Consider the following 26,359-nt stretch of genomic DNA (forward strand, 5'->3'; position numbering starts at 1 on the left):
ACCTTAAAAAAGATGTTCCAACGGCTTTTTTTATATATTTTTTTATATGTAGTTGCATTATTCAATACCTTGCTTGTAATGTACAAGGTTAATATATACTTCAAAGCGATAGTTATTAATTTGTTTACTTAAAAATATTTACTTTAATGAAAAACTTTATTTCGTTATTTTATGTAAGGATTAGTAAGATGTTTCGGCTGTGACCTGTTTCAAGAGGAAACCACAGAAAACTCGTCAGAAGAAGGCGGACCGTTGTTATTCGTCAACAGATCTTCCGATCCACCCGAACAGTGTTCGGCATTTGGTGTCCTGCTAGCATTGCTACCTTTTATTGCCTTCACTATATCTGTCATGTATAATGATACCTCTCTTGACAAGTCCCTGTGACTAATCACTACATGCACATCGTGTAAATCCTCATTTAGACTTCTTCATCGCGCCTCCAGTTGCATTCTCTGCAGACTAAAAAAGGGGCAATGCATCAATAGATGGGAGACATCTTGGAGAGTAACATCATCGCATGGGCAAGTGTTGATCTCAGATATTTTGAATCTGTGTAAATAACTCATAAATCCGCCATGTCCTGTCAGGATTTGTGTGAGTTCGTATCCTGCACGCTGCAGTTTCCTAAATTCAAAAGCATGGTAAATAGATGGAAAACAAGTTCCAACGGCTGTGGAGGATAAAAATTGGCTGCAAGTAGCAACCGATCGAAAAAAAATTGAAGACCTATATCCAGCAGTGGAGGACAGAAAGCTGAAGAAGAAGATGCATTAATTGTAAAAAATAAATAAATTTCTATTCTTTGATATGTCTTAATTCTTAACAGCGTAAATAAACACGTTCACAAAGTAAGGTAGTTGAGAATGGCAAAAATACACGCAGTGCTTTTTTGCCGACAATAGGATAAAACGCATAATTGTTAATGTTCAGTTTATTTTTGGAGCCGTCGCTTTACGCCCCCCAGGTGGGGCGCAGCACTAGTTGGGAACTCGTGATTAACAGTTATGGCTATATTTAAATGCTATGGAATAAAGAAAACATAAAAATGATATGTTAGATCGCGATAGAATCATGCACACCATTGGCGTCGCATAAATTGGTATAAAATGGTTTTAAGCATCTAGTGATATTTTTCTGGGTTATTTTGCAGTGCATTATTACTTCTTTTCTACGTTTTGGAGTGCGTTACAGTATCCATCATCTGTGCTAATGTAGTGTTAGAGTATTCTGCCGTGCAGAGCCTAAACCACCGTAACTCACATTCTGTCGTTTTCGAATTATTTATTGATTTGTAATTAGCATTTCATAAACTATAAGTGTAGCCAACACTTTTTGCTACAACTGGAAGGAAAGTTAAATATCTACCATCAGCAGCATCAAGTTTTTAGCCTATTAATTATTAAAGAATTTATCAAAATGCGTTTTTAATAAAATTATTTTAGTTTTAATGTTTCAATTAATTTTACGAGTAAAGATAAAAGCTATTTGTTTTAAAAAAATATATATTAAAAATTAAATACGTTTTAATTTAAAAAAAAAACTAAAATTTCTCTTTCAAAATTCAAACCATCAAATACCCTGAAGCCAGATTTGCAGATTTGCAGATTTGGATTTTGTTTGAGAGGCATTGTTTAAATGAAGATTATTCGTCACTTGATAAAATTCTAAGAGTCAACCTTACAAAATATAAATTTATATTATAAAAATAAAAATAATTAGTACTTTTATTCCACTTTTATACATAATTTTTTTACCAGTGACCGAGTTTCGTCGTGACCGACATCGCCAGACTGGTGGGAGACTAAACAAATTTCTATTTTATTTACAAGTGCAAGCTGGGGTTGTTAATTATAATTTTATATAATTATGTAAATAAAAGAATTTGAATGAAAATCATTTAAGTATAAGGTAATTACAAATATAATAATATAATTTTGGTTTGAATGAAAAAAAGAATTGAAACCCGGTCACTGGTAAATTTAAAAAAAAAAAATTATAAATAAATGTGGAATAAAACTATAAAGTATTTTTATTATTATAATTAAAATGCAGTCCCACCAAGAAATGTCAGTAGAAAAACTCAGTATTTAAATTTGTTTTCAGTTCAGTTTAATTTGGTTCAGTGACAAAAATCAGCGTTTAAAGTCAATAATACAATATGTTATGTTTGAAAAACAGTGAACAGTTTGCAGTTAAGTAAAATTAGGCGTAATACAATTACGTGAAATAAAAAAAATATTACCAAACATACTAGACCAGCGTCTGTTCTCACTAGGTATAGTAAATACTTGTTCTGAGGCAGCATTGTTTTTTATAAAAAAAACACCATATTTAGTCTAAGTAATGTCTAGAGATGATTTCAATATGGAAACCTTATAAAAATTGGAAAAATATTTAAAAAAACAGAATCTTACAAAAATTATGAAAACAAAAAAAAATTTTCAAAGTTTGTGAAAGTAAAAAAAAAAAATACAGAAAACAACTCGAAGAAAACATTAACTGAAAAATAATCAAATCTACTAAAATATAATGATTTAATTGTTTTTTTTTGTGGATTTCTTTGTTAAATAAAAATGGCATGTACCATATAAACTTCTTAATTTGAGAGAATTAGTGCCCTTTGCATCATTAAATGTGAATAAAAGTATGATAATAACGATATGTTTTGAAATGAATTACAAATACATTATTGTGTAAACGGTGAATTCACTCTGTTATAAACCTATTTTCTCATTTTTTCCATGCAACTCAATTGATTTCACCCTCCCAAATGAAAAACGTACGAATTTTCATGTTTTTTTATACCTTAAACCCAGCCCTCGTATGTTTTCTACAAGCATACGTCCCCAGTCTTGTCCTTTGTGATATTTTATTATTTCTACCCTTTTCCATGAAAAAACCACCCCCAGAAAGCAACCCCTGAAGAACGACTGCGAAAAACACAAGTTGTTAAGTGTAGGGGTTTTTTCCTGCGGTTGAACATCTTTTGTTTATTTTTTTATTCTGTTATTTTCAACCCTTACACATCCTGTATGCATTACAGAAATAGTAATAATATATTAATTTGTTCCTTAAAAATTGCTTTATAAAAGTTTGCATAACACACAGGTTTAATTAATAGATTAATTTACTTATTTTGTAGAAATCATACATCTCATTCCCTTTTCGCACGTAATAGTGCGTAGGGCACTGCATTGGTACACTGATCGCAGTTATATTGATCATTTTATTTTACACAAAGATAAGATGATCAGACTTATGCTTTAATATTCTAGTATAAAGACACTTTTCAAATAAATAATCAAATGTTTGTACGAGCAGGATGTTTAAACATAAACAGAATGGTGAATTTTTTCCCAGTTTGTAAAGTGGCCACTTCAACCAGCCAATGACAGCTGTGTTAATGCCCTAGCTTCCATATTCTCTTATATTTTCTCTCTCTGTTGCAACAAATTTAGATCTAAGTAACTCCCTGGGAAGGATATCCAGCCTGTCTGCAAGCATTTGGACATACTCAAAACATTGATGATTACTTTCGCTTATTTGACATTCCGTTTTGAAAGCTTGAAATCAAAATAAATAAAATAAATAACTTTAAAGTAAAGACAATATCATGTAGAGATGAAAATGTACTTTCGAATGACAAACCTTTAGCATTTTGTTTTTACCTTTGGTGCTTGTTTTTAAATTAGAATGTTAACACCGTTACGATTTGCGTACATTTTTTCCATTAATTTCATGTCATTGATTTTATTACTGCAAGACATGTAATCTCGTTCCGGAAATGCTGTTAGGGTATCATAAAAACAAAAACATCTTTATTTTTTTTACTAAGGATGTAAAGGGGTTAAATCCTCTTTTATTCGCTTTTTATAATGTAACCATTAACCCTCTCTTACCTACGGTTGTTATGTACTCATTTACGAGGTTTTTTGTGCGTTTTTTATCCGGCAATTTAGATAAGAAAGGATTTTTTATGATATGCGCGTGTTGGACATAAACACAATGTTAAAAAATTGCTTTCATTTTAAATTGGATACATTTTTTCAGTGACGTATTATTTCATTTTGGATTGAGTTTTAAAAATACTAGTAGAGATACATATCAGGGTGATCCTCATAATGTAATGAACGCTTGCCTCACGCTCCAGGATTTCGGGTTTAATTGCCAGTGAGATCATATTGATTAAATGTATTTTAGTGCAGAAAAAACTCATGTCTGTATCTTGGCGTAGTGATAAACAAATGAGGTTCCGAATTCGATTCCAAAACTGGTTTTGTGTTATTTTTGAAATTTTTGAATATTTTTTTTATTTGTCATTTTCTAGCACGCGTTTATTCATAAAATGAAATAATTAATTATATCCCTTTTTGTTGTGTTGCAACAGAGAACGAAAAGATTTTTAGAAAGAAATATGGAAATATGGCATTTACAGTGCTCATGATCTGTTATTGCCTGGTTAAAGTGGTAACTTGAAACACTGTGTAACATTCACCGTTCTGCCAGTATTTAAACATCCACGGTTCCTCAACACTTCTATCTGTTGACTTTTGTGAAGTAAAAGAGCTGAAACTTTTTTTACGTGTGGGAGATTTATTCGACTGAACCAACTCGACTACTAGGTAACGCCTGAAAACAATTTTACAATTTTTATACTTGTTCTTTTACCAGTAAAAATATTTTGAGTATACCCAATGTTTGCAGACAGGCTGGATATTCAGATCAATGTATGTGTACAGCAAAAAGCATATTTAAAAAAAAAAACAGCAAAATTCAGAGTAGAATGAGAAAAAAAAAACATATTAATAATAAAGTAAAAGATGTAATAAAAAAAATACTTAGTAAAAACAAATTAAAAAGTCATTAGGATCTTAAAAAATTAAATCAGTAAATATTAGGTTTCGTGTCCAAATTCTAAAAACAATCTAACATGTTTATTGAATACATTTCCAATATATATTAAAAATAAACTGTATGTAACAAATACAGTTTAAATTCGTTTAAAAAAAAAAAAAATATATTTTTTATAATAAATACTAACTCACCAGTTCGTCAGTACTAAATTTAATCCTCACACTTTTTAAAAAAAAGTATCTTATATCATTTGCTTTGATTGTTGCTTCCTTTCTTGCTAAATCATAGCATAAACAACAAATATTTGAAAATTCTTTTTATTTAAATAATAATAAAATAAAAAATCAAGTCTCATGTTTTTATGTTTCTTATAAACAAAACCAAAACTAACTCGGAAACAGTTTCACACACAGAATAGGCTGCTCGAGTGCACGGTAATATAATGAAACAACGTGTAAAAGTGTATCTGCTATTCGAACCACGGCGCCTACTGTCGTCTGGTGTCGGCTGAACCGGGGAATCCCACGCCGGCACCAATCGGCGTAATTGTAAATCGGCATAAATCGAACCGACGCAAAACGATGTTCACCTGTATATACAAATTTGCATTGAGAAACACACAAAAAAATGACATGACAATTACAAAAAATGCTGACACACAAATATAATACCCGACATCAACAACGCTAACATATTAAAAAAGCAAAGACAAAAATAGGACAGTCGAAAATACTATACAATGGACTCAAACAGTACAACGACTTACTGTACCCCTTATATTAAAAAATATAACAATGGTTTGTTCTGTACTCGTATATAGTTTTGTCTAGCGCACGGATCCAGCATAGACTATGGATATATCTATCAGTATACAAGTTAAAAATATTTTATTTATGTACATTATGTTAAAATAAAAACAACAGTCGTGATTAAAAATACAAACAATTTTTACAATTAAACCAAAATTATATGCCAATTATCATTTTCCATTTACAGGATGTGACATCCGAAACCACGATGATCATTATGGGCAAGAAGACAAATTAGCATATTTAAAAAAATTTTTAGAAAAAACTAAAATTTTTAAAGTAAAATATTAAAAAAACAAATTTTTGCTTACTTCTGCGGGGGAGAAGTAAGGAGACCACGGTGCAGTACCAGATTCCCCCTCCCTCTTCTCGCTTCTTCCCTGCAGAAGTAAGCAACCATTTGTTTATTTTTTAATTTTATTTTTTTAAATTTTATTTGTTTAAAAAAAACATTGTTATGTGCTAATATGTAATCTTGCTCATACTGATCATCGTGATTCCGGATGTGACAGGGTTTAATGAACACCCTGTATAACTAAATTCAATGCCAATAAAATATGAAAAAGGCGTACCCGTGTTAAGTATTTAAAGTATAATAACATGTACAGCAACTACACTGGCTCAGTATCAGGCATAGAAGAAACATTCACATTCTATCACTTCTTCACAATATTTTAAATAATCCCACTTCGCCTGTTTATCTGAGAGAGCTCATCCAACCTCTTTCACAACACGGACTATCTCTTCGCTCTAGTACAGAGAGAACCCTTTTAATACCCTTTTATCGCTCTAATTTTCTTGCCTCTTTTTTCGTAGTAGTAGCTGCTTGATTGCGAAATACTCTACCCACTAACGTAAGAGACGCCTCTTCTTTATTTACATTTAAGTCAAGATTAAAATGTCACTATCTAAATATTTAAGTTGTTCCTTTATCTTTCTTCTTTCCTACCCATTTCTTCCCCTCTTTTCATAGTATAATGTTAATTTTAAGTATATATTTTTTTTTCTTAATCTTGGTTTTCAATTTTGAATCAAATTGTTAGATTCAATATGTCCACATTGTTGTAATTTTCTTAAACTGAACGTTTGGGTAGGTAGGAAGAAATTGCCTTAAGACAATATGCCCGCCCTTATATGTATGTAAATTGTATATAATAAATAATAAAAAATAAAATAATGTACGGTTTAGCAATACGTGTCCGGGACATTTAAATACTGCAGCAAAAAACCACCGCCATATCTTATATCAATCTTGCAGGGATTCGACCCCTGAAATTCAGGCACGCTTAGCAAACGTACTAACTTCAAAACGTACAAAAAACATAATATATTACAAAAAATATGGTGAACACGATTAAGATAGCTTAATCTGTAACGATAAAACGTTTATCGATCAATGGGTTTTGTAAAAATATAACCTCCAAAAAATTTACACACAAACATTTTCTTACGGTTTCAGATTTGATTGTTAAATTAACAAAAATGACAACTTGTTTGGTCTCGATTAAAAATTGGTTAATACGGTGAACTAAACCCCTTTTACGTGTTCTCGTGGCTTTAAATAGAAACACAATATGTGTATCGTGTCTTACCTCTAAGCCGCAAGAGGTTTAAGTTTCACAGTAAGTGTTTAACATTGTGTTAAACTGTGTTACAAGCTTAAACACAAGTGCGGTTTAGCTTAAAACCCGGTTTAGGCACTACATGTAATCGCAATTATGCGGTATTCACAAACAACACATACACAATTACGCATATATTTTAAAAATGGCTTGAATAAAATATAAATATTATCATCATCATTCCCATTTTCGTGCCGAGTGGTGCAAAGGGCACTGCATGTCGCCAATCGTAGTGTCACTCGATCGTTTTTATTAAATCCATGAAAGCAAGATAGTCTCACGCTAACGGGCCAGTTCAGGGACTATGAAGTATTCCAGTGTAAAACATCTTGTTAAATAAAAATTTCATTTTCACCCTGTTGGGAATCGAACCCGATGCCTTTTGCGTGGTAAGAACACGTGCTTACCACTTGAACGGGTGGACAAATTGGTACTAAGCGAAGGAAAAACAATATTTTCCAAAAAATAACATCATCATACCCTTGTTCGCTTATTCTTAGAGGTGGGAGTCAGTGCTATGCAAGCTCCTGACGTCACTGCGACCTGTGAAGATCTATTGTAACGGGTCTCCGTGAATAGTTCTTGCCCTCCGAGCCCAGGTCTATAAAGAGCCTGGCTACTGTGTGGAAGGCGAGAGCTTACATTTTGCTAAATCTCCCCCTCCAAACCCAGTTCCGTAAAGTATCTGGGTTTTAGGCAGAGAGCGAGCTCTTTAACATCATTAGGTTTAACCAGTGGTCCCCCGAGGATCAGGTTCCTTTTATGATGTAAAGAATCACATTCAAATAAAATGTGCATTGGTGTTTTCTCATCTGCACTGCAGAACCTATATCTAGAAGTTTCGGAAAGGTTCATTCTAGCAAGGTGTTTGTTTAATCTGCGGTGCCCTGTAAAGGCTCTAGTAAAAACCCTCACTTGATTTCGGCTGAGCTTTATTAAGTCCTGTCCACACCCAAAGATGCTCGTTCGACGCCTGGGAATGTCAACATGAATTATTGACTAAAAAGGTGTTTTTTTTATGTAATTTCAACGGCTTGTCACCTTATAGGTGTTTTGCTAAAGTGGTGGTGTAACTCTGATATATTTTATTGTTACTAGACTGTAACCTGAAGCGTTAGACTGATTGCCTTGCCTTAACGTAACAGATGCTCAATGCACGCTGCATTTGGAATGCCAAAGCAGTGTCCCTTGCATTACTGGATGCAAATAGGGAAAATAAGAGCCTGTTTTTCAAAACTCGACATTTGGTTTAAACGTAATTTTTCATGAGAGGGTTATTAGTGATTCGCGTCAAATGGCATAAATAATATTTGTCACAAAAAATTATCCCTTATGACTAAGCCTGAACTCAACCTAATTTATATTTTTCATGAATTTTATAATTTTATTGAAATAGAAGATCGATATACACATTGATATATCGTGTTTTGAAAAAACGAAGAGACTTTGATATTTTTTTTAGCCGGTTTTTAGCGCAATTAAGTGAATTTTTTTCAGGCAAGTCGACGCGTCTCAATATTAGCTTAAAAAAAAAAAGGAAACTCAAATCTCTAAGATGCTTTGATCGTGTTTTGAAAATACAATCCTAAATTATGATAATTACACCCTGATTGAAAAAAACATTTGTTGGTCTCCACTTAATGAATTATTTATTTGTTTCATGCGCAACTTGTCGACCTAGTGGAGTAGTGGTCAACGCCTATGCCTGCCATGCAAGAGGTCTCGGGTTCAATTTCTTACATGGTTGACATGAAATATTTATTAGAAACGGTGTTTTTACACTAGAAAATTTCGTAGTACCTGGACTGGTACCTAAAGCGTAATACTGACCGTCGTACCTTCATGTAACAAAAATGATCAAGATACACTAGAATTGGTACCAATGCAGTGCCCTATGCACCATTATTTTCGGAAAGGGAATTATAATGACCTTATAATTCATGCTACTGTTTCTTGCACATATTGATGCATAAGGCAACCCCATCATGCAGAAGAGAGCCTAAAATTTTAATTGCCATAGTTAATAACATCTGGCAGAAAAAAACCCTAAAATTTAAATTGCCATAGGTAATCACATTAAGCAGAAGAGAGCCTAAAATTTAAATTGCCATACAAAATAATAATACATGGATTATTGACCCTTTATCAAGATGTTTTTAAAAATAATTTTAAAGATTGTAATATTCACAATTGTGTCCGTAATATGTTATTGGTTTATTTTAGAGACCACTTTATGCACGGTATAGCTTTCAATATTTTGTCGTGTTTCTCCAAATGACATTTATAGAATGAATATAGCTTTTAACTTTAAAAATAAACTTTAAAAACATCAAAAGCTTTACATCTCAAAGCGGCGAAGAAACAAAAACATAGCTGCAAATTCAAATATCGAATTAATTCCTCCCACTCCATCGCCCACCCCCCTGCCCCCTCTGCCACCACCGCGCCTTGAAGAAAAACTGTTCAGCATTTGAAAATGGAACGCCCGACAAGTAGCAGAGAAAGGAGTGGGGGTGAAATGGCCGTAAGGTGGGTAAGAGTGGGGATGCAAGAGTGTATTGGTGAGATGTATCACTACTCTTTTGCTTCAAAAAAGAAAAATGAAAAAAAAACTATTTTTTACCTTTTCTCCGGCAAAATACACTGCATTAGTGCGAAAATTATAGACGGCGTTTCAATGTATATTATTTTATTTATCGGTTGAAAGAAATTGCAATTTATCAATTAGCCCGCCAATCTACAAACAGTTAAATTAATAATTAAATACATAGAAATTTTTGTTAAGAAAGAAAAAAAATATTGTAAGGATATTACTTTATTTATACTCTAAGATTACAATTATTAATTGAATACGTTCATTTAATTATTTTAAAAATACTTATTTAATTATATTTTAGGGTAAAAAATATCATTATGTTACATAACTTTTTTCCGAAAAATAAATTTCTTTTTTAGTTGACGTAACTTACGATTTTCTTTTTAATGACTTAGATTTCAGTAGGAACAGCTACATCCACTAAAAAATAATGTATGAAAAAAATGTCTAAAGCTTAAGTATTTAAACCATATTTCTTTAATTCTACACAATATTTTATAAAACGTAGATCGAACCAAACAAATCTGTTTAATTATTATTTTATTAAATCATGGTTGACAATGGTGGCACTTATTTATAGAGTCCATTTTTGTGTGGTTTATTCCAGTGATAACTTTCACTGACTAATACTTCGGTTTTTTACTTTCTCCGGAATTCGACGCCGGTAAAATCAGGGACATTAATAAAAAAATACAAAGTCTAAAATTTCGAAAGTTATAAATGTTTCTTATAGAGATATGTTGACATTTTTAACCGATGACACATTTCAGTCGGTGACTGTTTCTTGCTAGTAATAATTAATATTTTGTCGGTGAGTTTTTAATACAGACAAAAAAAATCAAAATGTTAAATACTCTCTTTTGTTAAAGAATTTGCATTACAACTGTATGATTCACATTTTTTTCAACATAAATATTGGCGTTCTAACGATTTACCCAAATATTTAATTTTAAGGGCCATTTTCAACGAGTTGTAAATTTCTCACTATTAAAAAATTGGAGTAGAGAGAGATTCGAACCATGAACCTTTGATCCGTGAGCTTCAGATACTAGCCACGGGACCACAATCCGATTAACACTGATCGAACCGATTGATAACTCGTCTTTTTGCAACTCTTCTATTGATTATTGGTGAGTGATTAACTTAAGATATACAGTGAAATTTATCCAGTGTTAAAAGTAATCATTTAAACAAGGCGATGATAGAAATGCATAACTCCTATATTATCTTCATAAAAATGTTTGCGATTGCTGTTGCAATAAATGTCCACAAATATTTTGTTAAGAAATTAAAAGACAAATTAATATTTTTAGCGGTGAACCCTTCCCCTACCGTGCAGCCCAGCCTTACCCCTTTAAAGAACAAGAAAATATGGATCAATAAAGAAGTGTGCACCAAACGAAGCGACCGCCCGCGAGTGTTGGGGTCCATAGCACCTCACCATGTACATATAAGGCAAGGCGTTTGTGTAGGAGAGTATCCATTTTAACCCAAAATAACTTATAACTTTTAATGTTTTTCTTTCGTTGTTTGATTGCGTGTTGTATAGGGTGAATTTTGTGAATATATTTTAAATGTATAACCACATTCTTTTTTATTTCGAAACGGGGTCTCAATTTGGAATTAACACTTTATTCCCTTGCTCATAAAAAACTATAAAAAGTGAATGTACTAGTCATACGTATTTGATTGATCACAAATAGGATATTTTCACGTTTTATAAATATATTTGTTTTAACAACGCAAAAATAACGATGGTAACGGTATCAATATTTTTTTTTCTGTGACGTCGGGTAAATTTTCTACAAAGGTTTAAAATATGCATATTTTGAATGACCCGAAAATGAGACGTTATGCGCCCTATGGGATAAACGGCATGTATGACGTTTTGACGTCAAACTTGTACGCAATGTTTATTAGAAGCCCAGTCAGCGGTCGCAATGCTTGACGTCAAAATGACGTGATGCCAACTGAGAGCCGTTTTGAGTGTGCTCATTTTTAAACTCAAAAATTAAAAACAAAAATTCGTTTTGAATACATGCATAGTGATATAATTAGAATCGTAAAAATCAAGTTTAAATACACATTATATTTTTAACGTTATTCTTGACTTGTGAAAATGCCATATTGACAATACTACAGTGAGAAGTATGATGAATGATTTTGAAGTCTTTATGTTTTGTATTTTTTATGTTAGTTTGATTTTAAAAAAACCTTTTTGCTAATTCAGTTTATAAAAAAATGATAGTTTAGAGTATGTTTAACAATTGCATTCAAAACTAAACTATTTTTTTTTTGTTTTAAAGAAACAGTTAACTGAGCCGAAACGTCGGAACACATCCAACACAAAGTATCATCTAAAAAAGAAACATATTGATAACAGTGACCATTAAAACCTTCGCACCTATTAAACTTAAATCAGATTTGAATTAGACTTAGAAAAAATCCAACCAGTATCGATGCGAAATTTTCTGTGTCAGTAAATTATCTTTTTTTCAAAATCATTTATTGTATTTAAATACCATACGTCATAGACGGTAAATAAAACTGGATGCTTTTATTGGTTTTTGGATCGTCCTAGCTCTGGTGAGGCACAATTTATCAAAAAAGCAATACAATAGAGACATGTTCATGGTAAATATCTATAGTGTAAAGTGTCACTGCTCTAGTACCATTACCCACGGAGAAAATACGGTAAAACGTTCGTATGAAGAAAAGTCAGGCTAATTTTCCTCTGAGTCTCCAACAAAAAAACGTAAACTTAAAACATAAAATATTATAAAAACGTGTTCTGTTTTCGATTTAATTGTTAAATTAACAAAAATGACAATTTGTTATTTGTCGATGTCAATGTGGCTTTGAATATAAACACAATATATGTGTACAAGAGCCAACATTGCATCAAAAGCACTTTCCAAAGTTTTGGTTCCATTTCAGACAAAGAAATGTATTTTTTTCGGCCAAAAGTATTTTATTTAAGAATTAATAATTATTTAATTATTTAATTTAATAATGTATAAAGTATCAATGATGTGTTTAAACTTAATGTAAATGTATATGTATGTAAAAAATATAATATAAATATGTATGTGCGAATATATATGTATATATGTGTGTGAATGTATGGTTATGAATGCATTACAAGTGCCCCGACTCAACACGGATTTTCTAGCGAGTCGGAGCAAGTTCACAGACATGGGTCGTTCCTGATTGTGTCGCTATAAACTGTGTCGCTGTCCTTTACAAATGTATGTATAATGTAATTAATAAATAAATAAAATAAAAGAAGAAAGATAAATCGTCATGATCATACAAAACCAACGCATGTGATGTTTTTTTTCTCAACCTTACATGAGATCTATTTTTTTTTTTTTTGCCATAACTTAATAACTACGAAAGTATCTCCTTTGATACTTGGGTTAAATATTAAAAGCCTTCATAAAACCTTTTTTAGATCAAATATTAAAAAAAAGTCAATGTGGAATCTTCAACACATCAGTCGTTGTTGTGCGATCATGACTATGCATGTAATTGAAGCATATTTTTTGTTTTTTTTTTGTTACCTTTTGGGTAAAATAAACCCAAGTTGTGACTTAGTGGTTGAAACGTGCTCTATGAAAGGACTCTTTCACCCTCCTAAGGGGTTGTAAATGGATACGAACACAAAAGAAGCATATTTTCAATTTATTGTAAATGTTTTGCAATTTAAATTCAACCTTACATAATACCTTTTGCTTTTCCGTTATTAAAAGAAAATTACAAAACAATTAAAAGTGTTAGTTTATTATTTAATTTTATTTGACTTATTTCAAATACAAACAGAAGTACAGGTTAAAATGCTTATGCCTAAAGACCTTTGGAAAAAAGAGAAAAAAAATGCATTGCAATCAACACTTTGTCTTTTTTTAAAAAAAAATCCCTTGAGTTTATTTTGAGGCACTACTAGTTTCGGAAAGCACAGATCCTTCCATCTACAAGTTTACATTGACACCTGTAGATGCAAGAATCTTAGCTTTCCGAAACTATTATTACTTCAAAATAAATTCATCAGATCTTAAAATGAAGTGTTTAATTAAATTCTTTTATTTTTATATTTATTTTATTTTATTTGGGTAATCAACAGTTCTACATACATATTTGTAATTTTTAATCATGTAATACCTCAAAGTTATGGTCAATTCAATAAAAAAAAAAATCACTTAATCTAAATTGTTTAAAGCGAAAGTTTAAATAATATGAAATATAAATGCTATGTAATTAAAATAAAACAAAATGTGACAAAGCGTGGTTGAGGATAAATGAAGGAAAGTAGGAGTGTAAAATTACATTTGATTTGATGACGAGAAATAAAAAGCCAAAAAAAAGACAAAACGTCTATTCTTCTTCATTCTGAATCATGCTTGTAGTTTTTTTCCATACCCATTAAATGGATTGTTATATATTTACTTTTTTTTTTAAATATAAGTTAAATTACAAAAATACGTAATGATCTCCAAAGACCTTTGAAAAATTGACAATAATTTCAAATATTGTTATCAATATTAGTTAGTGAAATTTTTTGAAAAAAAATAAAATTATATTAAATGTATGCATTACACGTCGTCAAAAGGTCCTTCAGAAAAAAATAATTCACATTACACAATTTTAAATTTTTTTTCGTTACTGATTTCAAATAAATGCATTTGATTTTAATAGTAAAGGTGCCAGTCAAATATATATAAAACTCATGTCCAAATATTTGTAGACTAAAACTGGACTCTAGAGATTTAATCAAGATGGATATTATATCACAAGCAATTATGGAGAACTTTTGAAAAGAGAAAAAAATCTAGACGCCAATGCGTATTATTAGGCTGACTTTCAAGATTATTTTAATAATAACTCAATTTCCTTATGCCAATTGTCATTAAAACTATTTTCGATATTAAGTCTTCAAAGAAATAATTTATTTTTTCAATAAAATTGAACTATTCAACGTTAAGTCGTGGAGACGTGAAATTAACAATGAAAACGCAAAATTCCATTTTGAGATCAACCACTATTTTCGAGCCAAAATGTTTTAGTATTCTCGATACAATTCCAATTTTTCAACGGTAGGTCGAAGAAACGTGAAATTCAAAATTTTTACTTGAAATTCAATTTATGAATCAAAAGTGGTATTTTTTAGTTAAATTTGTCTCAATCCCTATTTGATACGTACTCCAAAGGTTTAACGGTAAATGCCATTTCGAGATCAATCCCTCTAATTTCGGGCAAAATTTTTGCCCTGCTCTGTACAAACTCGATTTTTTCAACGTTAGTTTGCAGAATTCTTAAATTTAAAATCAACACTTAAAATTAAATAACGGGGCTGTGTACAAGCAAAATTTGACTCGATTACTACTTGATACAGACTGAAACTCTCAAACAGTAATGTCATTTTTAGACCACAGCAAAAATCCACCCGGCCTCACAAAAAAACATGGGGTCTATTGACTTTTATTAAATTATTTTTAACGTTTTTGATGGCGTCAAAAGAAACTATTTTTGCGTTTCGAAAAACCCCTAGGGAAATAATTTTGAACCATCGCAAGTCAACTTCTATCATAATTTAAAACCCCCATTAAATTGTATTGCAAATTAAGAAATGTGGCGTATCATAACTTTGGCAGGATGCTGTAAAATTTTTACGTTTAAATTCAGAACTTTTCTCATTAAATGAAATAACTGTAAGGGTAGAGGATAGGTTAGGTAATGTCGAGAGTCCGAGAGAAGGAATAACATAAATATCAGATAGCATTTTGTATAGGGGTTGTTTTTATGAATGTATCGCAAATATATATATTTTTTTAACGTCATGTTTAACTCAAAGAGAATTTATTTTTCAACGACACAATAAAAAATATTTAAAAATCGAAGTTTCCATCAGGCGTACGATATGAATAAAAAAAATACACCTCTGTGTGTACAATACAACCAAAATCCTAAAATTGTGTATTCGACTCCATAATTTTCAATTTTCAAATTTGCTTTCCTTCCATACTTCTTACTTTTATTTGCTTTTTATATATATTCATAATTTTAATGTTTTTTTTTTCATTATGTATTTTTGTTTAATTTAATTTAGTACGTACTATTATTTAGCATATGATTTATTGCTCCTATTTCTTATATGTCTTACTAAAGTATTGAGTGAGTTTCTAAAATACATATCTCAACTATCATTTCAATTATGTTTTTATATATATATTTTTTTTCTGTTAATTTAAATGATCCTATATTATTTTAACGGCGTTTACAAAATATTATATCGATACATATGAATTAATAAGTCAAGTCTTTTTGTCTTGTCGTTTTTGTTGTAAGGATGGGAGGTGTAGAGTGAGATAGATACGATATTTAAATCAAGACAGGAGTGAACTAAAGGATTTTTTTTTTCTTATTATAATTTGCCTTTTAAATTTTCTCAGATTAACAAGTTGTCCCATTTTTATATTGTATTTTCGACATGAAGAACTTTTAACCCGGCGCGCGGCGTCTTTATTTTATAAAATATATTTTTTAAATCCGATAGTTAGCAAATCCAGAAAAAATATTATTATTAAGGCATCTGAGGTGTTCTTTTACTCTAATATAAATGTTTTTTTTACTTTTCTCAATGTAGATTGAATCACAATCATTACATTTTAATTGGTATATGCCAGATTTATTATATTAAGGGAAATTGTCTTCATGATTTTTCAACAAAGTTTCCATATTATCTGTTGTGTTGAATGACGGTTTAATGTTTGATGGTATGGTATTAGATAATTGTTAACAAAAAACCTGAGGTGAGAAAATGATTGCCAGATAATCACTGTCTCTTTTCATCTTTTCAAAATTATGTGTGTGTACTTAGTGGTCAAAATAGATAACATATTTTTCTCTCAAATGAATGTATTATATACATATAAGTCTTAGGGTATTTTATGTTTTGTCATTTTCGAAAATCCTAATGTATGAAACATTTCATTAAAAATAAAGATAATAGTAATAGTAGTTGCGGAGATATTAATCATTTTGTGCAATTTGCAACGCTAGTTACATTACAAAAATGGACGTGTTAAGTGCATTTTAAATCGGACATAACTGATGTGCAAATTGAGAACTTTTAGAATAACTACGAGTATTTAGAAAAAAATATTTTAAAAGAATCTATTTTAATTGTTCTAGCATCACTCAATGAAAAAACACGTATTACAAAAATAGTTCTGCTTAAATAATCGAAATTTCTAGCTAGTAGGGACCTTGTACATTGTAAAAACTGTGAAAAAAATTAAGTGATTTCTACGAAATTATAAAAAACCTCCATAAAGCCTTATAATACTTTTTGAAAGCCACCAAATCCATACAACTTATAGGACCTATAAAACATAATAACTTTCCATCAGTAATAAGAACGACTTTTAGAAATAAATAAATAAAAAAAAATATATATATATATATATTATCAGTTTAGTCCGGAACAAAAAATGTTCGCGGGCAACTCTTGAGGTCTTAGGTTCGATTGGTTTTACGGGTGGTTCTACACAGAAATATTTCATTGTCCTTCGACTTGCACTTAATGCGTTAGTCTTATCATTTTACCCTACATGTAACGAAACCAATCCAGTTCCCTTTGCATCACTAGCTGCGGATGGTGAAAGACTGAAAAAAAATTATAAAATTTTTTGGCCGGATCGAAATTATTTTAAGACATAAAATCATGAAACCGAAGACAAACCCACAGAAATATGTATATACATACCAAGCTTCCAGTTTAAGATGGGGGTTGGGGTGGTTTTTGGAAGGCTTTGGAGGGGGTTCAGTTTTATACTCGCCACGGTCGGTAGGGGGTGGTTTGTCGGGCAGCTATGGAATAATAAAGCTATATACTTGTACTATACTGCCTTAAATATAAGGCTTTATTGCCTTTGGGGTGAAGGAGGGAGAAAAATGAAGAAACTCAGATAAAATGGCGCGTGCGCTCTTTTCTTATTTTAATATTTGAAGAAAGATATTAAATAGAAATGTTTTTACAAATGTTTATATTCAAATATTTAAGTATTAAAAAAATAAAAAGCACAAGCCACTACGCTGTTTCCCTGAAGAAATAAGCAGAGAAGATTAAACTTCACATTACTCTGTATTTGCATACTCAACTCGCTTCCTTTACATTTATATACATTTAACTTACTTTTACCCTATTTAGATCATTTTTAAAAAAGTTTTAGAGACTTCAAAAAAAACTTTTTTAAACACTTTAATTTATTTTTATTATATAAATAAAAGACGAGTGATCCATAAATTTGAAATACCCAGGAACCGGTTTCTAACTGAAAGTAATTAACTTAACTTAAACTCAAAACTCATTAAAATAGCATTATATCAACATTAGTAATTCCAAAAAAAAATATGGATAATGATCCTTAAGATAAAAATAACTTTAGTTAATTTACTTTCATATAATTTTGAATTATCTATCCTTACCTCTATTTTGTATAAATACATTTAACTCCTTAATAAAGATACCAGTCTCAAAAATGTCGCGAAAGCGATGAAACCGGTCACTGGATATTTCAAATTTGTGTTAATAATAACTTCCATATTATTTTTTTTCAAAAATATTTTACTCTAATTTATTTACCTTTAAATATGTTTATGTTATTATCGTAAGTAAATTTTGAATCGGTGAACTATACTTTAAAAAAAGAGGAGAGCTCTCCTTTTTCACAATTTTTTTTCCTCATAAAAAAATCTTTTTTGAATGTTACTTGAAACTAATAAAAGTGGAAGTTACTGCCATTGTTTTAACACCCTTATACGAGTATAAATGCCTTCAATGAGAAATAAGAGAAAATATGGTGGAACGATTAAGGGAAAAAAACGATATGTTTCTTTAAGCGTGATTTAAACAGATTTACTCTAAAAACAGATTTACTTATAAAAATATATTTTGTCAAAAAGCGGGCTATTAAAATGAAAATATGCGTCAGCCTCTACACGCAAAATGACGCGTTAAATCGTACACAAAGAATAAGGAAGATGTGTTATTATGTGACGATGGGGTAGTTTCCTTGGGGAGTGGGTTAAGGGGTAGCAATATCGGCATATAAGAAAACCCGCTGCCATTTTCTACCTATTGTGCCTTTAATGTTCGGAGACATTAGCCGATGTTTTGTTTTCGAGTTAGTATTTTGCCGGAACGCAAAAACACCCCGACTGATAGACAACCAAGCCAGAAAATAACGGGTGGCGGCTTGGGTACATTTAACATATTTTGTCGTAGTAGTTTTCAGTGTCCGAACGAAACGAAAAATACAGTTTTGTATGCGAAATATAATCAGAAGTCTGGATAGGTTTATCCGAATCGTAGGCTAATTTCACGTACAAATCTTTGAAAATGAATAACCGGTTTTATACGAAATATTTTATTTTATGAGGTAGTTCAACAAAAAATCATATTAGAAAACAAACAATTTGAAGGTGTTAGTCGATATAATTTTACATGCAAATATAGAGAGATCTTCCAACCTCTATCACAACACGGAATATATCTTCGTTCTAGTAACAGGAGAACCCTTTTAATACCCTTTCGTCGCTCTGATTTTCTTGTCTCTCCTTTCAAAATAGTAGCCGCTCGATTGTGGAATAATCTACCCACTAATGTTAGAGACGCCTTTTTAAAGATTAAGATAAAGATTGTTTGTATTAACATCCAGAATAGTTTTTTTTATTATTTTTTTTATTTTTTTATTTTTTTAATTTTTTTTGTTTTTTTACAATAAACATAAGTGATAAAACAGAGTATAGAAAAATAAAGCATAATTACATAGCAATGAAATACATATTTATAGTAAACAAAAAATCCCACAAAGGCATGGCCTGTTCGTGGGTATACAAGAAAATGTTAATGAATTTTTGCTCCTATAATAAATAATAGACAGTTATAATATTTTTGTGTAACATAAGAAAGAAAAAATAAAATATTCTGTAAAAAATAATTTGTTTTTTTTATAGTTATTAAAAAGGGAAGTAAAAAATATTTAAAAAAACCACAAAAATATTCCTTATTATTAAAGGGCAACAAAAAAAATCATAGAAAAAAAAGAGTACATATCTTTAGTTTAAATCCAGGATAGTGCAAAGGAAAGTTATACAAATTTAACTCTCCAAATCCTGTGTGAAAATTTCCATTGAAAGATTACAAAAATACGAGTTAATCATTAAAAAAAAATAAGAGACTTATATTAAGTTTAGTGTCCTGTGTCGACTAGTGTGACATCACAGCCACACAAGAGTTAACAGAGTTATCTTTTACTGTATATAAAGAAAAACGAATATTTGTGTTCGAAAATGAGTATATTTGCAAAAACATTTGAAGTATCTTCGTCGGTAACCTATAATTGAACATGTTTAAAAGAAAAAAAATGTGTACACATTCTTATTTTTAAACGGAAATGTGAGTGATTTTCCATTGCCTTTTTTGGTGGATTTTTCTGTCGGAGTTACCATCCCTTAGCTGGTTGGTTTTAAGGCACCAGAAATTTGCTTTTTACTATCTCGGTATGTGCTGTGATCACACCGTTATGTGTGTGATCCCATTGCCCAGGTTCGCGACGTGGACACTTACGAGTTGGACTAGTCAGTAGTGTTGCCGGTGGAGTGCAACTGGGCGTTCGCCGTATTTTATAGAATCACACCCTCCAGCAAGATATGACTCACTGCGACCCTACTGACAGTTCGAACCCCCAAATTTAAAGTTTAAAACATACATAAAAGCAAGATGATTAGTATCGTGTTTCAGGCGCTAGGCCAGTTACAAAAATAATACTGTAAAATACTTGTATCACCACATTTAAGACGGTGGCCATTTTGTTTGCTTTCTAGTACTTAATTCAGCGCAACTCAACCTAATCTAACAAACCAGGACGTTCCCACCCGCCATTTCTTCTGGATGTTAATTTGCATTTTAAATTGCACTTAGCGTGGCGGCGACTCCATCGGGAGTACTATAAGTTCGGGAGCGCTTTCTAAGTACCAAGAGGGGTGGCAATCGAATGAAAAGTGGAAGTAAACAAGATAACTAATACGTCAAGTCATCACTTGTGAGCCTTAAAGTGACAATCATTTTTTTACATTTATTTTTTTTAAAGAATAAATAATAGTATATTTATTGTTTACATAAAGGTGTAATTAAATTTATTGCTAATTTTTTTTATGTTTTCTGTAAAAAGTGTTATCCTTCGTTTTCTATTAAGTATTTTTTACTTATTAAACTTAACAGGCAAGCCAAATGAAATATCTTTTTTTTTTAAATGCACCTGCTGTAAAATATTAATTATCTCTGTTGAGGTTTGTGTGACTTAACACATTTTTGCAGGGCACCATCCGACTATGTGATTTATTTAATAAATGTGTGAGTAAAAACCTGTTTAAGCGTCCACTCCCTATACAATGCAAAGAAGTTTGAAAGATTATTAAATGTATTTTCATTTCTATGGACAGAAGCTTTCTTGATGAATAAATTTAGACCTAAGAGGCGTGTAACATTAATATTTCTCAGAAAAGTCAATATGTTTCTCTCTGGTTTCCGTTATGAATTATAAATTTTCTTTAACAAAGGGGTTGTTTTCAGAGGAGGAGTTTTATTGTTGCTGTTTTAAAGACTTGCATATTAACCTTTAACATACTGTGTGAAAAACTCCCTCCAGTCACTGCATGGTAATATGTTACCATTGCCATTGGTTAAAACAAAGAAAATCTGAGGTAAGGAAATGATGATCACTATCCTTTTTTATTTTTTTTATTTTTTACATGTTTTTTGCTAATGGTCTTATGAGGAATTTCAGGCCTACGGGAAATTTGAAACAAAAAATGTTTTCTTGCGCGCGATATAATTTAGAGCATTAAATTATACAGGAAAGTTTCTTGAAAATGTACGAAAATACTAACTTTTAACAAACTGTGTGAAAAAACTCCCTCGAGTTACTGGGTGGTAATTTGATGTTACTATCGGTAAAAACCTAGGTAATCTAAAATAAGGAAATAATCACTAAATCATTTCATCTAATTAAAATTCTATGTGTGTCTTGCTTAATGATCTGATCACGAAATTCTGCCCAACAGGAAATTAGATATAAAAAATCTTTTTTTACGCGCGGTAAAAATTGGCCTATTAATTACTAAGCAAAGTTTCTATAAAATGTACGAAAATATTTACCTTTAACATACTGTGTGAAAAACTCCCCCGAGCTACTGTGTGGTAATCAGATGTTATTATTGGAAAAAATCTAGGCAATCTGAGGTTAGGAAATAATCACCCGATATCAATTTCTCTTTTTATCTGATTAATATTTTATGTGTGTCTCGCTTGATGATCTGATCACGAACTTTTGCCAGACGGGAAATTGGAAACTAATATAATGTGACATTCTAACGGAATTTTTCACCTAAATAAAACATAATCCTCCCCACATCTTCACAGCGGGAAATTATAAATTTGAGGCGATCAAGTCTTTTACACACCTAAGTTTTAGTCACCAATAATAACAGTACACAGGAAGAAATCACGAGGAGAATAATAGCTGCCAACCGTTGCTACTGCGCATTTCAAAAACAATTACGGTCCAAACTAGTACGAAAAAATACAAAAATAATACTGTACATAAATTTGATTAAACCGATTCTGATTTATGCTTCCAAAACCTGGGTTGTGACAGAGAATAATGAAAGAACCATTGCAGCTTTCGAAAGAAGAATCCTCAGAGTTATCTATGGCCCTGTGAGAGAAGACAACCATTGGCGTCGTTGCTACAAAAGAGAGTATACGATATCTATCGAGCGCCCAATGTGATCCAACTCCATCAAAAGGGGGCGTTTGAGGTGGGTTTGCCATTTAATTAGAATGGACGACAAAACCCCATAAAACGCCTAATTTTCTCTTTGACACAAGGTAGACGAAGACCAGGAAGGCCCAAAATGCGATGGATGGACCGCATCAGCACAAATATGTCAATGTTGGAAGTAAAGAATTGGAGAAGAAGGGCAGCAGACTAGCATAAGTGGAGGAGACTCCTGGATTTAGCCAAGATCTAAACAGGGCTGTCGAGCTTATGATGATGATGAGATACAAGGTAACGCCTGAAAATATTGTTCAATTTTTATACTTCGAGCAGCTGGTTTTATTAATAATCAGTGGGTTGAATCTAGTTCTTGTCAACAATAAAATGGAAAGACACTAAATATTGTTAAACATAATATCAGCTCGGCCAAGGTATAACAAACGAGGATAAATAAACTTTATTTTGTTTTACTCTTATTCAGGAATTGCTACTTATGCTTCAAGTGCTTTCCCAAGGATATTAGAATATTGGAGTCAACTCTTGTGCGGCTGTGATGTCACACTAGTCTACATACGATACAAGACATGAAATATCTCTTTTTTTATTTAATAAGGAAGTTTTATTTTTCGTAATCTTCAAATAGACATTTTCTCACCGGATTTGGAAAGTAAAATTTGTAAGAATATGCTGGATTTTAATATTTAAAATATTTATCCTTGCTTGGCGAAGAATGAATGTGACGCCTATACAGCAATAAATCTGTTATATAACATGAACATAGAACTCATAACAAATAACACAGAGACCCTGTTCTGTGGTCAGTGTTTGCGTGAAAGAGATTCACTCGATTATTGGCAGTGAGCAGAGTTGCACGCATGTACGATGACAGGCTTTTTGATGATTTTTAATTTATTTTGCTGTAACAGGGCTAAATTATATTTTATGTATTTTGCTTGTTGTAACATGATGTTACATCACCGCGCGTAAAAAATATTTGCACAGCCTTTTAAGAGTTCAAAAATTACCCCTTAAACAGATTAAAATTTGTAACATAAAACCTCAATTTCAACAATGGTAGGCGAGTGTTACCCCCCCGGGGCAGGCTAATCTCAATTTGATTTTCTATTTCAGGTTTTTTACTAACAGTTTTTGTCTGGAGTCGACTTAGAGAAATATATCATTTATCCGCCAGGACATGGATAAAAGAGCATCCTAAAAATATTAATGAGAGAACTTTTAATTTTCTCGTCAGGATGTAGAACAAACGATACATTACCAGTTTCCGCCCCTATCCTGTTTCCTTTACGAAAATTTAAATTCTGAATGAACGACTTCTTGTTCTCCCACCCTTCGAAGAAATGTGTTTATTTTAAAGGGGGTAGAAAAAATACAACCCTTAAATTCAACTGTCAACGTAGCTAAAATGTAACTTCTTGATGAAACGACAGAAAAGGATAAATCAAGATATGTGTAAACGGGGAAGAGAAATACACTATTCACAAAAAAAAAAAAAACTCGCATGCATCTATTTATTTTTCTTCGTGTACTATTTTTATTTTACTTTAATTCTCTTGTTTTTACTTATAAGATATTATTTGTGAATTTTTAGACCAAATGTGTTTTTTATTTATTAAGATGTAAACATGTACAGAAAATATAAAAGGAAAAATAATAAAACCCACTAAACCGCGAAACCAACTTGTCAGCAGGATTTTTAATTGCCTTTACAAAGAACCGATGTTTAAAAAATCATATAAACTGAAAAAGTAATATCAACATTACTAGAACAAAACAATATAAGCATTCGTACTTTTCACGTAAAACATAAATACAGAAAAATAAATTAGTTAACATAAAATAAAAATATTCAATGGAAAGCCGTTTTCCATTTTTACCATTGAATTATTTTTGAACATTTTCTTTTAAGATCTGCTTAGGAATCTTATTGAAAATTTTAGGAATTGTAGAATGAAGAGTTTTTTGGCCATACTTGTTAAAAAAATCTCGGTATTGACAAGCCTTCACGTTGAGCTAGCCTTGTATTATGTATAGGCGTAATCGAAATTATCTTACACTACGCTGCGAATGAACCGCGTGTGGGACACCCTTAATTAAAAATACATTATTTATCCTGTATATCATAAATAATATACATTTTTTTTGCATTGATAAACTGCAATATATTTTTATCATAAGAATATTGAATTTTTAGTAAGACGTTTATTAAATCAACTGTGAAGCTTTGTGAAAAAAAGGCAATGAAAATATTCTTAGAAAAATATTTTTTTAAATATCGAAGTAAAGTAAAGTTTTTGGCATAGAACAGATTTTTTTTTTTTAGATGTAGTTTTTTTTTATTGCATTTGACCAAAACCGTTACGCAAACTACAAACCTGTGTGTGTGGTACCCGAACGCTCTTTGAGCCCACCTATCTCAGCACGTGCACAAGGCACTACTAAATTTATATATGTGCCGGGCGTCTCGTACCCAGGTCCATTGACGCCGGGTAAAATTTAGATAAGGTGATCAGTCTTACCCTCCAGGTATCAGTTCAAGTACAATAAAATACTCCATTGAGAGCCCCAAATATTTACTCAGATCCTTTCTAGAGATCTTGAAATCCGTTATTAAGAACTTACATATACTGCCTTCAACGCCACCCCAATCACTGTCAACGTACCCCCGTATGTATCTTAAATTTGTATTTCACCATCAATCAAATTTTCCTAATATTTTTGATCACTGGGTATGTTAGTTCATTTGATTGTTAGTAAATCATGAGAACCAATCCAAAAAGCGAAAACCAGAGCCGTCGCCAGTCTTCAGTCATTACGTAACAGCTAATGCAGAATGAAATATTTCAATGCGAAATCATATTTAAAGCAAAAAATTAATGTCAACCTTTGTGCAAATTGAACCCGGAACATTAAGCATGGTAAGCAAATTTGCCAACTCCTTCATAATGAGTCTTTACACTCACTCGATTTTCTTTTTCAGTGTTTTTACTTGAAAGTACCCAACGAGTCAAAAATGCTTGCCCTGGGTGAAACTGAAACATAATTATATTTTTCCTCCTTCCGGCCACAAAGAAAAAAATGGAAAATATGTCTTTAAAATTTATACACCTGTACTTCATACACTTAAAAAAATAATAAGATAATACTCTACAAAACTCAGATCAAACCAATCCTTATATACGGAATATTGAAGGAACCATTGCAGCTATCGAAATAAAATCTTCAGAGTTGTCTATGGCCTTGCAAGAGAAAACAACCATTGGCGTCGTCGCTACAATAGGGAGTTATATGAAATCTTCGAAACGCTTGATATTATCAACTCCGTCAAGGTGGTTTAGTCATATAATAAGAATAGACGTAGAAAACCAGGAAGGCCCAAAATGCAATGAATGGGCTGCATCAGCGCAGATACGACAACTTTGGAAGTAAGAAACTGGAGAAGAAGGGCAGCAGACCAACACGAATATAGGAATATTCTGGATTCAGCCTAGGCCCGCCCAGGGCTGTCGAGTTTATAAAGATGATGAAGATATATATCTGTGTAATTTATTCGTCTTTGTTGTAAAATCGATGAATTCTCTGGGTGGTTAAATTAAAAATTGATCGTTTTCTATT

Source organism: Micrasema longulum, unplaced genomic scaffold, assembly GCF_059751315.1.
Source record: "Micrasema longulum isolate JH-2025_06_02 unplaced genomic scaffold, ASM5975131v1 h1tg000041l, whole genome shotgun sequence".
NCBI classification, from domain to species: Eukaryota; Metazoa; Arthropoda; class Insecta; order Trichoptera; family Brachycentridae; genus Micrasema; species Micrasema longulum.